This window comes from Schistocerca piceifrons, chromosome 8 (assembly GCF_021461385.2).
Source record: "Schistocerca piceifrons isolate TAMUIC-IGC-003096 chromosome 8, iqSchPice1.1, whole genome shotgun sequence".
Lineage (NCBI taxonomy): Eukaryota > Metazoa > Arthropoda > Insecta > Orthoptera > Acrididae > Schistocerca > Schistocerca piceifrons.
The window spans coordinates 452,596,074-452,608,236 of record NC_060145.1 but is presented as its reverse complement, the minus strand read 5'-3'; positions in this window follow the sequence as shown (position 1 = coordinate 452,608,236).

Genomic DNA, 12,163 nt, shown 5'->3' with positions numbered 1-12,163 from the left:
CGAAGTATAAGCCATCAGCTCTTACATATGAACATCTGTATAGAATTCCTAATGAGAAAAATAAATAAACCAGTTCTACAAATGTTTCACGACAGCCTGACAACTTCATAAAATCAGGTCACGGTTTCGGAACCAAAGTCTCACAAAACTATCTTACTTCGCTGATTGAGATGTGAAATTTAATTAATGCACCCCATTCGTTCATAAGCAATAACGCCAAGACTTCAGGTCGTCGTTCACTGTGTCGCAAAGATATTTCTGTGACAATTCCCACCAACAGACGGCATCTACGTGCTTTTAAGTAGCTTGAGCCAGCCTACTCGCTCCAGCCACCAACAGATGCCATCAGAATCCGCTTTCTTGCATTTACCCGCTAAAACACTTCGTCCAACCTTGAAGCTATCACTGTGCAGCGTATTGCATGGTTACACAGGGAAAAAGGAACTTGGATGAATTAGGTTCTTGTAACAGCTGATGGTAAAAATAGTTTCATTCTTGTTTCAATTGCTTGAATTGGAAATTACAAAGGCTTACAGAATTAGAATCATGACATAAAACACTACAAACCATTAAGTAGAAACAAAAATAATTATCTTAATTGAAAAACAACAAACATTACACACTACGTCATGTAAGTCTTTACATAAATAAGTACCGTGCATGCCAGGATGCTATCAGGCTCTCAGGTGGGCCTGTGGGGTGTTTTCCCTACACATGAAACGAGAATGGCTGGGATTCAGAGAAAAATGGGATTTATTCTCAAGAACTATCACTAAGGTGTACAATACTCACGAAACTGGCAATGGCAGTGGAATGAACCCGTACATCGAATGTACAGGGCGTTTCGCGCCAATTGGAAGGACTACTGGAAGCGTCCAGAGGGTGAGAAACTGGCTGGCAAGTGAGGGACCCACTGTTGTGGCCGCTACCTCGCCGACCCCCTTGCCTACCCCTCGTGACAACTTCTGGTCCTGTCATTGGTGGTTTGTCGAAGAAAGTTGGCGTCTCTCACTCAGCGATACCACGGCATCAATCCTAGGTCAGTGCAAGAGCGTGGGAGCTGGCGAAGTACTGCAGGTTACTTCACACAACTGCTCACGCTACTGCCTGACGCTAGGTTAAAATGATGGAAATAAAATATAATAAAACAATTTACAATTACTCGTTACCAGGTACAATTCATTACCCCTACCACGAGAGCTGGTTACTGGTCAGTGATTGTTACAATGGTTGACACTAATCACTCATAATGACCAATTAAAACCAAAATTTCATTTCATCTACATGGAAGGCGACCGACATTGTTTTTTTTTCTTATAAGATGTCTTAAAGGTAATGGAGGCATCCAAAGCTGGTTACAAAATCTGCGGTAGCTGCAGGAGATGTGTTTGATATTTTACCTTACAATATCATTATCCACTGGTGTTACTTTACTCGTCCATAATTTGGAGTCTCTGTTACTAAGACTGTCTGTTTTTTACACTTCGAGGTCGGTGCAACAGCTGATAGTCGATAGAATGGGCAGAGCCAAGGTGGTGCTGGTGGGCGTAGTGGCTGACACCAGCTGGGCTGCAGCTGAGCCAAAGTGCTGTGGGAATTGTGTCAAAGGAGGCTCAGAGTGACTCATCGAACTGTGCGTAAACTAACAGTGAGTGAGTGACAGATACGATTAAAGATTGAGCCTGTGAGAGGCGTAATTGGCAACTGAACAAACCAAGTATCAATCATTTTCATTACAAATAGTTTTTACTTCTGGCATCCAGTAACTACTTTCTTAATAAACTGCTTTCACCATACTTCCTTAAAACTTGAGTATACAATTATACAAAACGCTATTGGGAGAGCCACGCCTGTGAATTAGGGTGTCTCATCAGACGTTACCCACAGTATTCACCGCCTAGCCAGGGATGTGGCACAACCTGCCCTGGAGGCTCGCCGGATTTGCAGTGGGTAGATTTATACAAATTCCATACAGTATAGCGAACGACCAATAGAGCTACAGGCACAGACGTGGCACTGATAATGACGACTAGATGGGAAGAATTCCGAATGTGCCATCCAGCAATATTCGCAGTACCAAACGGAGTGGTGAAGGAACACAGTTCGCGACAATCGACAAGCAGCAAGCAGCAACAGTTGCCTTGCAGTTCTACCCCTGAAGGTCTGGCATGCATTGCTGAAGTGTGAAGCATTTGTCACCTTCCTAAATCTTTGCTTTAAGTAGGACGCTGTTGACGCCTGACAAAGACCTTAGTAAAGCGAAAAGATCACAGCAACAAGGTAGGAGCGGTACTTCGGTATAATGTGGCTGGAAAAGAATGTGGTAGTTTTGGTACTGTCTAAGGCTTTAGTCCCGATTAACCCCGCTAGCTGCTCATCAACAGAAGCAAGAAACGCGGAATGGAGCTGACAACTTGTCAATGGGCTAAGTGATGAAAGCGGGAGGGTCAAAACATTAACTGCAGCAGTATGCGGTCATGGGCGCCCACTGCCAATTTCAGCAGAACGGACGCACGTGCACCGTGCCCCGTCGGTAGCGTAAATAACCGCATCATCAGAATCGATTAAAGCTTACTCTGTCTACCGCAGAAATCAACACGTGCCTAGTCTCGCGTCAATACACAGATTAGACGTTTCGGCGTTTCCTTTTCACTAAACGCGTAGTGACGTGCCCACCTAGCAAGCTTTTTGCAACTGTGTGTGCCTTATTGTGGTATACTCGACAGAGGTCGTGGCGACGCTGGTAGTGAATTATTCAGAATGCATGTAAGTGCAGGTAACTCCTATTGGTTCTCATGGTCTAACATTTCCTATCTCCCATTCTATTGGGATTGTTGCTGTACCTATACTATTGGAGTAACAGGCATTATGGTGCACACACTGTACTTGTATTCAGTGCGAAAAGTATTTGTTTCACGCAGTGCACTGCGAACAAATCTCCCAGTGAGAGCAAATAATTGTTTACAGCACTTTGAGAAGGATGTACATCCTCGTATTGGGAATGTTTCCTTCAATTGCTTTTTCTAATGAACGAAGCTGCAATAATATGAATTATCCGTGTCTGCTGTTTCGCAATAGCTCAGCGAGTGTCCTCATTAACAGCATTAAATCCTTTTTATATGTTACGTCATGAAATAAAAACACACCTCAAAATATGTAAACAGGCTCAGAGACAGCGAGGTCCACTGTCAGATAAAATACGTAATAAAGCGTAAAGACATACCGGCAGAGATCCAAACTCTTACGCTCAACACGAACATTTCGACATACGTTCTTTTATTAGCTAGAGCAGGGGCTGTTGCGGTAACTTTTCTCTTGTTTATTCTGTTGCCATTTACTTCCTCTTCTAGGCTGGTATATTCCATGTCGAAGTCCTTAGCAGTGTTTCTTCATACACCACAGTGTGTCTCGAATTCCAATATTACTTGTACTTGTTACTAAAACAGCATATATTTAAGAACTTTTGGTTGTCAAATGTCTTAATACTGGGTATATATTTGTTGATCATTTTCTATCATTCCACAATCTGTTTCTTTGCGCTTGCACTATTCATTACAGTAAGTCATCATTGATGGCATCTGCAGTGATTTATTCAACCTACTTGCAATATCCTATGAATTATTGTGGTTGATGCAGATTCTCGCAGACAAAGACAGATCATCCTGCCAGCGACGAACTTGTCTTGGTGTCTGAAAATCTCTGGTCAAAGTGGTAAATCATAGGCAGTAGGTTGAAATGTTTTCTTTCTGATTTGTAGCGTGAATTTTCTTGTGTGTTTTGTAAGGACAACTATGTCTGGTGAAATCAACACAGTTTTTTAATGTGGAGAGGGCAGACTGCGGCTGTGTTCCGAAGTTTTCTAGCTGCGTTATGTAAAGCTACCAGATGCTGTAGCCTCGACGCAGTCACTGTGGCGTGAAACCAGTGGCATGTGCTGTAGTCGGCAGCATCGGTAACGAGCGTACCTCTGGAGCGAGAGTGGCCCACTCGGGACTTTGTGCCAACCTGTTCACATGGCTGAGAAACGTCGGAAGCAGTATCAGGCTCGTTGGCGCAGTAGTTCGATTAATACCGAATTTTAATACTCGATACATCTCGTCATCGTTACATATGAAAAGCTGTTGGTATACTCCCATTACGTTTTGTGGCAAATGGATACAGCTGAAAATACTGCAGATTTGTAAGTTGGTTACGCATGCTCAGGTCCTCGTGCTATGATTACAGTTACAAAATAAATGGCAGCTCTCGCCCTAATTTGAATGAAACGAAACGGAAGACGATCAGTAATGGACGTCACTTACATATCTTGAGAACTTCAGGGTGTTTGTAATAGTATCTTAATGTGCGTTATCTGCTTAGTTTGGAAGCTCTGCAAGGATTAAGATCACTTGGGCAGGTTTTGACTATACTGACATAGTATGTTGTCTCTCTGTCCCACGTAGCAAGGTTTTCCAGGAAAATGCATATCGTAGCGGGCCCTTGCTAAAATATGAATCTCCTTTCATCACCCATGCTACAGTGACAGATGGGACGGCCACATCTGCTGGCAAGGGTTAACTGAAATTCCTAACGGCGGGACTGGTGTACTCGCGTTTACTCAAAACTACGTCCATTACGGTTCTGCTTCTTCCATCACACTCTTCTGTTCATTCAAATACTGGATCTTTCTTTAGTAATTTTGTTACGGTTTTGCTGTTACAGCATAATCCTGCACAAAACCCCTGTAATAGTTGGTTAAACTTTGGAAAGATTGTAACTAACATTTCTTGGGGTTGGAAAATTATCTATTTCAAGTAATCTAGGATCTGGGTTGACTCCATCTGAACTGATGATGTGCCCCAGCTACTGAAATGAACGTTTTTCTCGATTTGAATTCAAGAGTACACTTTTCAATCTAGTCAACACACTTCTTAACAGTTCAGTATGCTTTTCAATTCATTTTGCAGTAACTACTATCTCATGGAGATACTCAAGAGAGACAGTAGGATTTAAATGTGTTATCAAGTCGGCAAATTCTCACAATAGGCAAGCGAATTTCGTAGACTAAAATCCATATGTTTGGAATTTTCTAACTTGTCCAGGTTCTCGTCGATACATATCAGAGGTTACATATCCAGTGTGATAACCTTGTTTACCACTATCAAATCAACCCACAGACCACACGTTTTTTGCCCATTGACTGACTTCCTTGGGACAATGACAATTCGACAGGCACGCGGGCTTGCAAAGGGTTGAATTATCCTTGCAAACAATTGCTGTTGAATCCCATCTTCTACAACAGATTGTAACTGACGGGATAAACGATATGTCTTCTGCGCATTTGGTCTGGCGTCTTATGTTGTACGACTTCAGTTGCTGGCAAATATTGCCTTCCCTCGAATAACCACACATATTCCTCTAAAACTGGATACAGAAGCCTTTGCTCCAATTTGGCAAATGTGCCAACTTCTTTTTGAACTTTTTTTCTTATCGAGAGTGCCGGTTCAAAAACCTTCCTCACAGGTAACTACTTATCTCTTCTCTCTTGACACTGTTTCTGGTTCAACACTTCTCTTTGCGTAAATTCTTCGCCACTGACTATTATTGTGTTCAGTTGGAGCTTGTGAGTTACACCTCTACATTCACATGTTTCTCACAAATGAGACGCATGCTCATTGTCCAGACAGTGGTCTGTATCACTGATCCAAACAGTGCTCGCCCTATAATGTATCACAGCCTTATAGCATGCTAGGAAATCATTTCCTAAGACAACACAGAAATACCACCCACGTTCCCTTACTACTTCCGTATCAAAGACATTTTTTCCCTTCAGTGTGCAGGTATGTTACAGTGGTACCTGCAGGAATCATTATCTTGTCTCCAAGTCTTCTTATATTGTAGCGTGGCCGTTTTAGCATGCGCTTGTCATTATTGGCAGCAAAAAGAACACGAATCTGAGCTCCTGTGCCGGCCGCGGTGGCCGTGCGGTTCTGGCGCTGCAGTCCGGAACCGCGAGGCTGCTACGGTCGCAGGTTCGAATCCTGCCTCGGGCATGGATGTGTGTGATGTCCTTAGGTTAGTTAGGTTTAAGTAGTTCTAAGTTCTGGGGGACTTATGACCTGAGATGTTGAGTCCCATAGTGCTCAGAGCCATTTGAACCATTTTTTTTGAGCTCCTGTGTCTACAAGAATTTTGGCAGACTTTCCTCTGAGCTTTACCTCAAACTCATTAGTTTACCTCAGTGGTTTCCCCTTTTTAGAGGGTCCATATATTTCACTGGGGACTAAAGTGGGTGGCAGAGGAGTAGTACTCCTGCTTTAACATTCTTTTCGTTGCCTGCTGGCACGCTAGTCTTGGGGGAATTCGGCCACTTAGTTTGCGGACAACGATCCTGTATGGTATTTCTCAACATGAAGCCCAGCAGCGCTCGGCCGGATGGTGCGGCTTCTTACGTCTTTGGCAATTCGTGTCTTTTATGAAATAAGTCCCACTTCGCTGGCGCGTGTGGGGCGTATACAAATCATCCCCTTCATCGAGTAATAGAGCAAGTCTGACTGCCTCGTCCAGCAAGGTGGGGCCGGCTGCCTTTACCTTACTCCCTATTTGTGAACCGATTCCGCGGAAGAACACATCCGTTACTCTCGCTTATGTTCCTAATTCTGTCTGCAGATGCTTCAAAGTCCTCCTCTCTTTTCTAAGCGTGGACAACCCATCACGGTAATTGTTAATTCCACGGTTGACGGAATAGCACTGTGGTAACCGCTTCGCCAGTAACTCAAAAGTGGGTGGTTCCCGCAATGTGTCTACTGATTCAATACAACTTCGCCATCGCCCGTAAACTTCAGCTGGGTGGCATTTGACAAAAAATTGTCTCGCCATGCCCATGTACATCCCACTTCCCTGACGTTTGGGAGATGTTACTTTTTCGCCTGGCTTTCCAGCAAAAGAAGGTACAAAAGTGATGGCTGGAAGCGTAACGTATATGTCTGGTACTAATTTTTCTGTTTCATCTATTGGAGCTCTTGAAGGCCTGGAGTTGTTACCGCACTTATGGCAGCTCCGGCTTCACGTTCGAGAGTTATAGCGTTAAGCCGTTCCTGTAGCTCTATTTTTCAATTGACTGACTGCTTGTCCGCTATTGCAGGAAAGTAATGAGATAAGGCTCTTTCGGTGCCGCAGTTTCAGCATACGAAGCCGATTCGTTTCTCCCCGCTGTTTGGGGAGGACGTAAATCAGGCATGGCTACAAAACTGGGACTGGGACCGAGAAGATGTATCCAATGAAGGTATCACTATTCTAGGTTATGGTAAGAATCCAAATGGTTCAAATGTCTCTAAGCACTACGGGTCTGAGTTCATCAATCCCCTAGACTTAGAACTAGTTAAATCTAAGTTGAAACACCCGCTAATCCCGCAGGGCAAAACAACTGACTACGATTGTGCAAAGGGCCAAATAAGGTGGCAGTCAGTTTCACTTCAAAATTATCAACAAGATAAATTTCAAGTGACTAGACACGCAGCTAAAATTGCAAATAGATATTATAACCACAACTAGGCTGAAAGCCTCAAGGCGAAAGTCGATAGAACATACATATGCAAGGTGCAATACAAATACCTGAAGGCCACAATTAAATTTCAAAATTTTAAAATATATTACCAGAATCCTTTAAGGCAGAGGGCCGCCATGTTTTCCCTTAAGGTGAAATTTTGAGAGTAAGGCTTTAAGCGGCTGAAGGCCCACAGTTGATCAAAAAATACCTTAATTCTTGAAGTTGTAATTGGATGACATTGCACTAAATGAAAATATAGCACAACAGTAACTTTCAGCAAAATATCCACTTGCCAGAATTCAAACTTACTTATACGGGCTGAAGGACTTTGATTTACATAAAACAGTAAAATAAAAAAAAAATCAGCTATAATAGATTAAGAACAGACCATTAAACACCCATGAAAGACAGGTGTTGGAACGAAATACACTTGCTCCAAACGACTTGCTAGCAACCAATCAGTACGTAAAGTCAAGGACGAACTGTTGTGGGCGTGATTATCCACAATGAAATAAGTATTAAGCTGTCAAAACTAAACACCGTATTCGACTGCGACAACAGGTGAAGAAAGGACACTGCCTGCAGTTACGTTAGTAGCCAGGGCAGGTAACCGGAACACCAACAGCCACAAGGCAGACAATTCCGCTGGCGCACTTGAATTGTAGAGAACCAATATAGTTAATTCCACCACACGGCGGCTCGGTATCACCACTACAAACACTGTGTGTTGTTCACAGGAGAAGGTCCCCAACAGAGAACCACCGAAACAAACGACACAACATGAACGGACGTGGCTTGGGTACGTAAGACACCACTCAACTTTGACGTTCTGGGTCGGTGAGCCACGAAGCTCGTAGCGATCTGACAGCTCCACACACGCTCTGACACTGCCCACGGACCGCCAGCGCACCCAGCCGACTGTGCTGCACAGAGATATCCTCCCTGGTCCACACCAACCGACCGACTCCCTGCAGAATGCCGGCAACAGCTAGAATAGTAGTCAGTGGAAATAACGCCAACTACACACACAACCTGACAAACCCTTGCACAAAAATCTGAACAATTCCCAACAGTAATTGGCACGCATGAAGCCAAATGTCTTCCACACACACACACACACACACACACACACACACACACACACACACACAAAATCGGCGAGCTAAAACGCGTTGTCCAGTTGGACGACCGACCGACGATCCACCAAGACTGCGGCCCGGCTCAAGTGATGCGTGGAGAAAATGGTTGGGCGAGTTATGTCGCCGCAGACTTCGCTGCTCCAACCCAACTGCACTAGTGCCGCATTGCAACTCCCCGACTGGCAGGTCCGGACTGCGCTCAAGACGCGTTCCTACTGACTGGCAGTCCGAACTCGCGACCCGAACTCGCTTGCAACAGACGAATACCGGTAAGTAATACCAGTCGATCAAAGATACTAGAGGTTAAATACCGATACGCGCTGCTAGCGCCGCACACGATCAGGTAAAGCAGCAACTCAGTGACACTAGTAATTTATTTTAACGTAATGAGGTGGAAGTACGTTAAAAACAAGATGTAAAATAGATGATGGGGGGAAGATGAGCCACACACAGCTCATAACTAACCTAAGGACATCATACAAATCCATACCCCAGGAAGGATTCGAACCTGCGACCGTAGCAGCAGCGCGGTTCCGGACTGAAGCGCCTAGAACCGCTCGGCAACAGCGGCCAGCTGCTAAGATCTCTCGGCGGAAGTTCGCCGGAGTTGTTAACAAGCAGACTTCATTGCAGCGACACTCGCATCACACGGAGCTGGCTTCGGCGACGGCGGCCGTGCGATAGGCGGCTGACCCGTCACAGCAGCCAGCGGCAGCGCGGGGTGCTGCGCGGCACGCGACTACTGCTGTACTGGCGGCGTGGGACGAGGTGTAGCGGCGCGTGGCCGTCACGGCCTGACACGTTGTCGGGTTCGGCCCCAGACGCGTCCAGCGGAAACAGCTAAGCGACCCGCGGAACATAACCGCTAGGCATTTCTGTGGTTGCCAGCGCATAGGAACGGCAGGAGAATACCGATTCGGATCGAACTGTGATAAAGATCCACTCGCTGTCACCACTTTGTACATTTCAGGTCGATACCAGGGGCTCCGGGGGCCAACCAGTGTGGTTTTCCTAGACGTGAAGTGCGAAGGGCTGTGATTCAGAGAACAATGGTTTTCATTCTCAAAAACTACTACTAAAGGGTGCAATATTCACGGAAACGGACTACTGCCACAAACGAATAGCACTTCGCCCCCAATAGGAAGGACGGGACTGCATTAGCAGCTGGCAGGCAAAAGAGCGACCCGCTGTCGAGAGCTGCTACCTTGTCGACCCTTTTCCGTACCAAACGGTCTCCCATCGGTGGGTTTGTGACAGAAAGTTGGCACCTCTCACTCATCAATACCGTGGTGGCGTCCCTATCTCAGAGTAATAGCGTGGTAGCCGGCCACGAGTACTGCAGAGTTGTTCACACAACTGCTCACGATACTGCCTTAGGGTAAGCTAAAATGATGGAAGTGAAGTACAATAAAAATATTACTATCATTAGGCGTCGCACCATGTACAGTATCCACAACCAAAAGTATTCAATTTCCCGAAACAGAAAGAACACGATACTTAACCTAGAAGGCTAACTCAAAATGTTTCAATACTGTAACAGGCTTTTGTTGAAAATCCGTTCTCCCTATACCATATTGCCTCATACGGATGCACTTCAATTACAACTAAGTTTTTTTGTTACATGCTTATCACCAGACTGCATATGTACCGGAAACTTTTTAGCGTTCACTCCTTTGAATGTTGTAAACGTAAATATGCTTTAGTTCAATGTGTGCTGGATGTCCCAGGAGAAAAGTTAGATATTCATCGATATGACATGCCTCAAGAACTATGAGCTCTTTTTCGTCTTCAGTACTGCGGAACAAATCTCTTCTACTGCAATTCCTCTGCTTCCCATATTTTGGGAGCTTATTGTATGGGCCAAAACAAGAAAACAGTTACTGGTAAACATTTTCTAGTGGGCTCTAAATGCTGATCTAAGGGCTATCAGTACTTTTTCAGTCTCTTGCGCTGAGGAAATGCTGATTGTCCGTAAGGAGTGCCCATGCTTGCTATACAGTTTTGCTTCGAATGTTCGTCCCCACCATGCTTTTGAATACTGACCTTTCCTGCTGGGACAGGCAACTGCATAGCGAAAAAGTAATTGAAAAAACTTGGCACACATCCTGCGTGAACTTCAACTAGTTCTAACAGAACTTCAATGTAAATACATTTAAGACCAATGTTCATCATTTGAGTTACGTACTACTTCACACTAATACCATTGTGAGTCGTCCAGATTGTAACAATGTCGATGCAGGCTTGCTCCTTCGCTTCTCGCGCAAATTCCTCTTGTCTTCTCTGAACCTCCCGATGCAGGATTATCGGCGCGGATGAAAAGAACAGACAGGTGGGGTCGATGTGAATATGAGAGTAAAAATTTACCTTCCCAATAAATTTTTTTATGACGCCTTTTAATGTACACTTGAAATATTCATTTTTAAACAATTCAGGTATGCTGGATGTCGTCATATGTCCGCTCGCTACCACTTATAGAAACAGGTGAAGATACAGAAATTAATCAAATGAAGAGCGCGTCTCTTCTTTCTTGTATCAAAACATCTCTGCCAGAAAGTAACTAATTAATTTACCTTTTCCTTAGCGTATATATAGCTTACTTGTACAAAATGAAAAGAATGTAGAAAGAAGAAGTTATTCGAATGACGAGGGGATATTGAAGCGCTCACGTTTAACATTACTAACATAGCTAAATACAGTAAATAAGGTAATTATTGAACAAACTGTTACAGACAGAGAGTACTTACATGTTGTCAGTACAAGCACAGAGACTAAGTAGGCACGAAGAAAATCCAAGTCACATTTCACGCGTTTTTAGCGACATGATCCCCGTTTTAGACTGTTGTGATTTTGTTAAATACAAAGGTCCTAAAGGGTCATTAAAGAGTTCGCTGGATTCGTATCAAATAGGGCTCTAATGACATATTGCACCTAAAACATTCAGAAACAAACTGTCTTTTCGTTAATGAACATCCATTACACAAAAAACGAAAGGTAACCCTTTGATGTGTTACACCGAACAAGTCGGCTGGCCGTAAATTTAACTAATTACCTAGGAATTACATTATGAACAACCAAAATTGGAAACGAGACAGAGAGAACTTTGTGGGGAAGGCGAACCGAAAACTGCCTTTTACTGTCAGAACACTTTTAAGATGCAACAGATGTACTAAAACTACCTACACTACACTTGTCCATCCTCCTTTTGAATACTAACACGCGGTGTTTGATCTTTACCATATAGGACTGTGAGTAAATCGAAAAAATCCAAAGGGCAGCACATTTTTTACTATCGAAAAATATGGGGAGTGACATGGACATGGTACAGGGTTTGTGTGGACATTAAAAAAGGAGAGGGGTTTCTGGCTGCGGCGGGAGCTTCGCACCTAATTTCAACACCAGCTATTTCTTCCTACTGACAATATTTCACGCGTTGCTCCAGAGTGGAGTAAGAGAATTATTGTGAAGGTGGTTCGATGAACCCTCTGCCAGTAACATA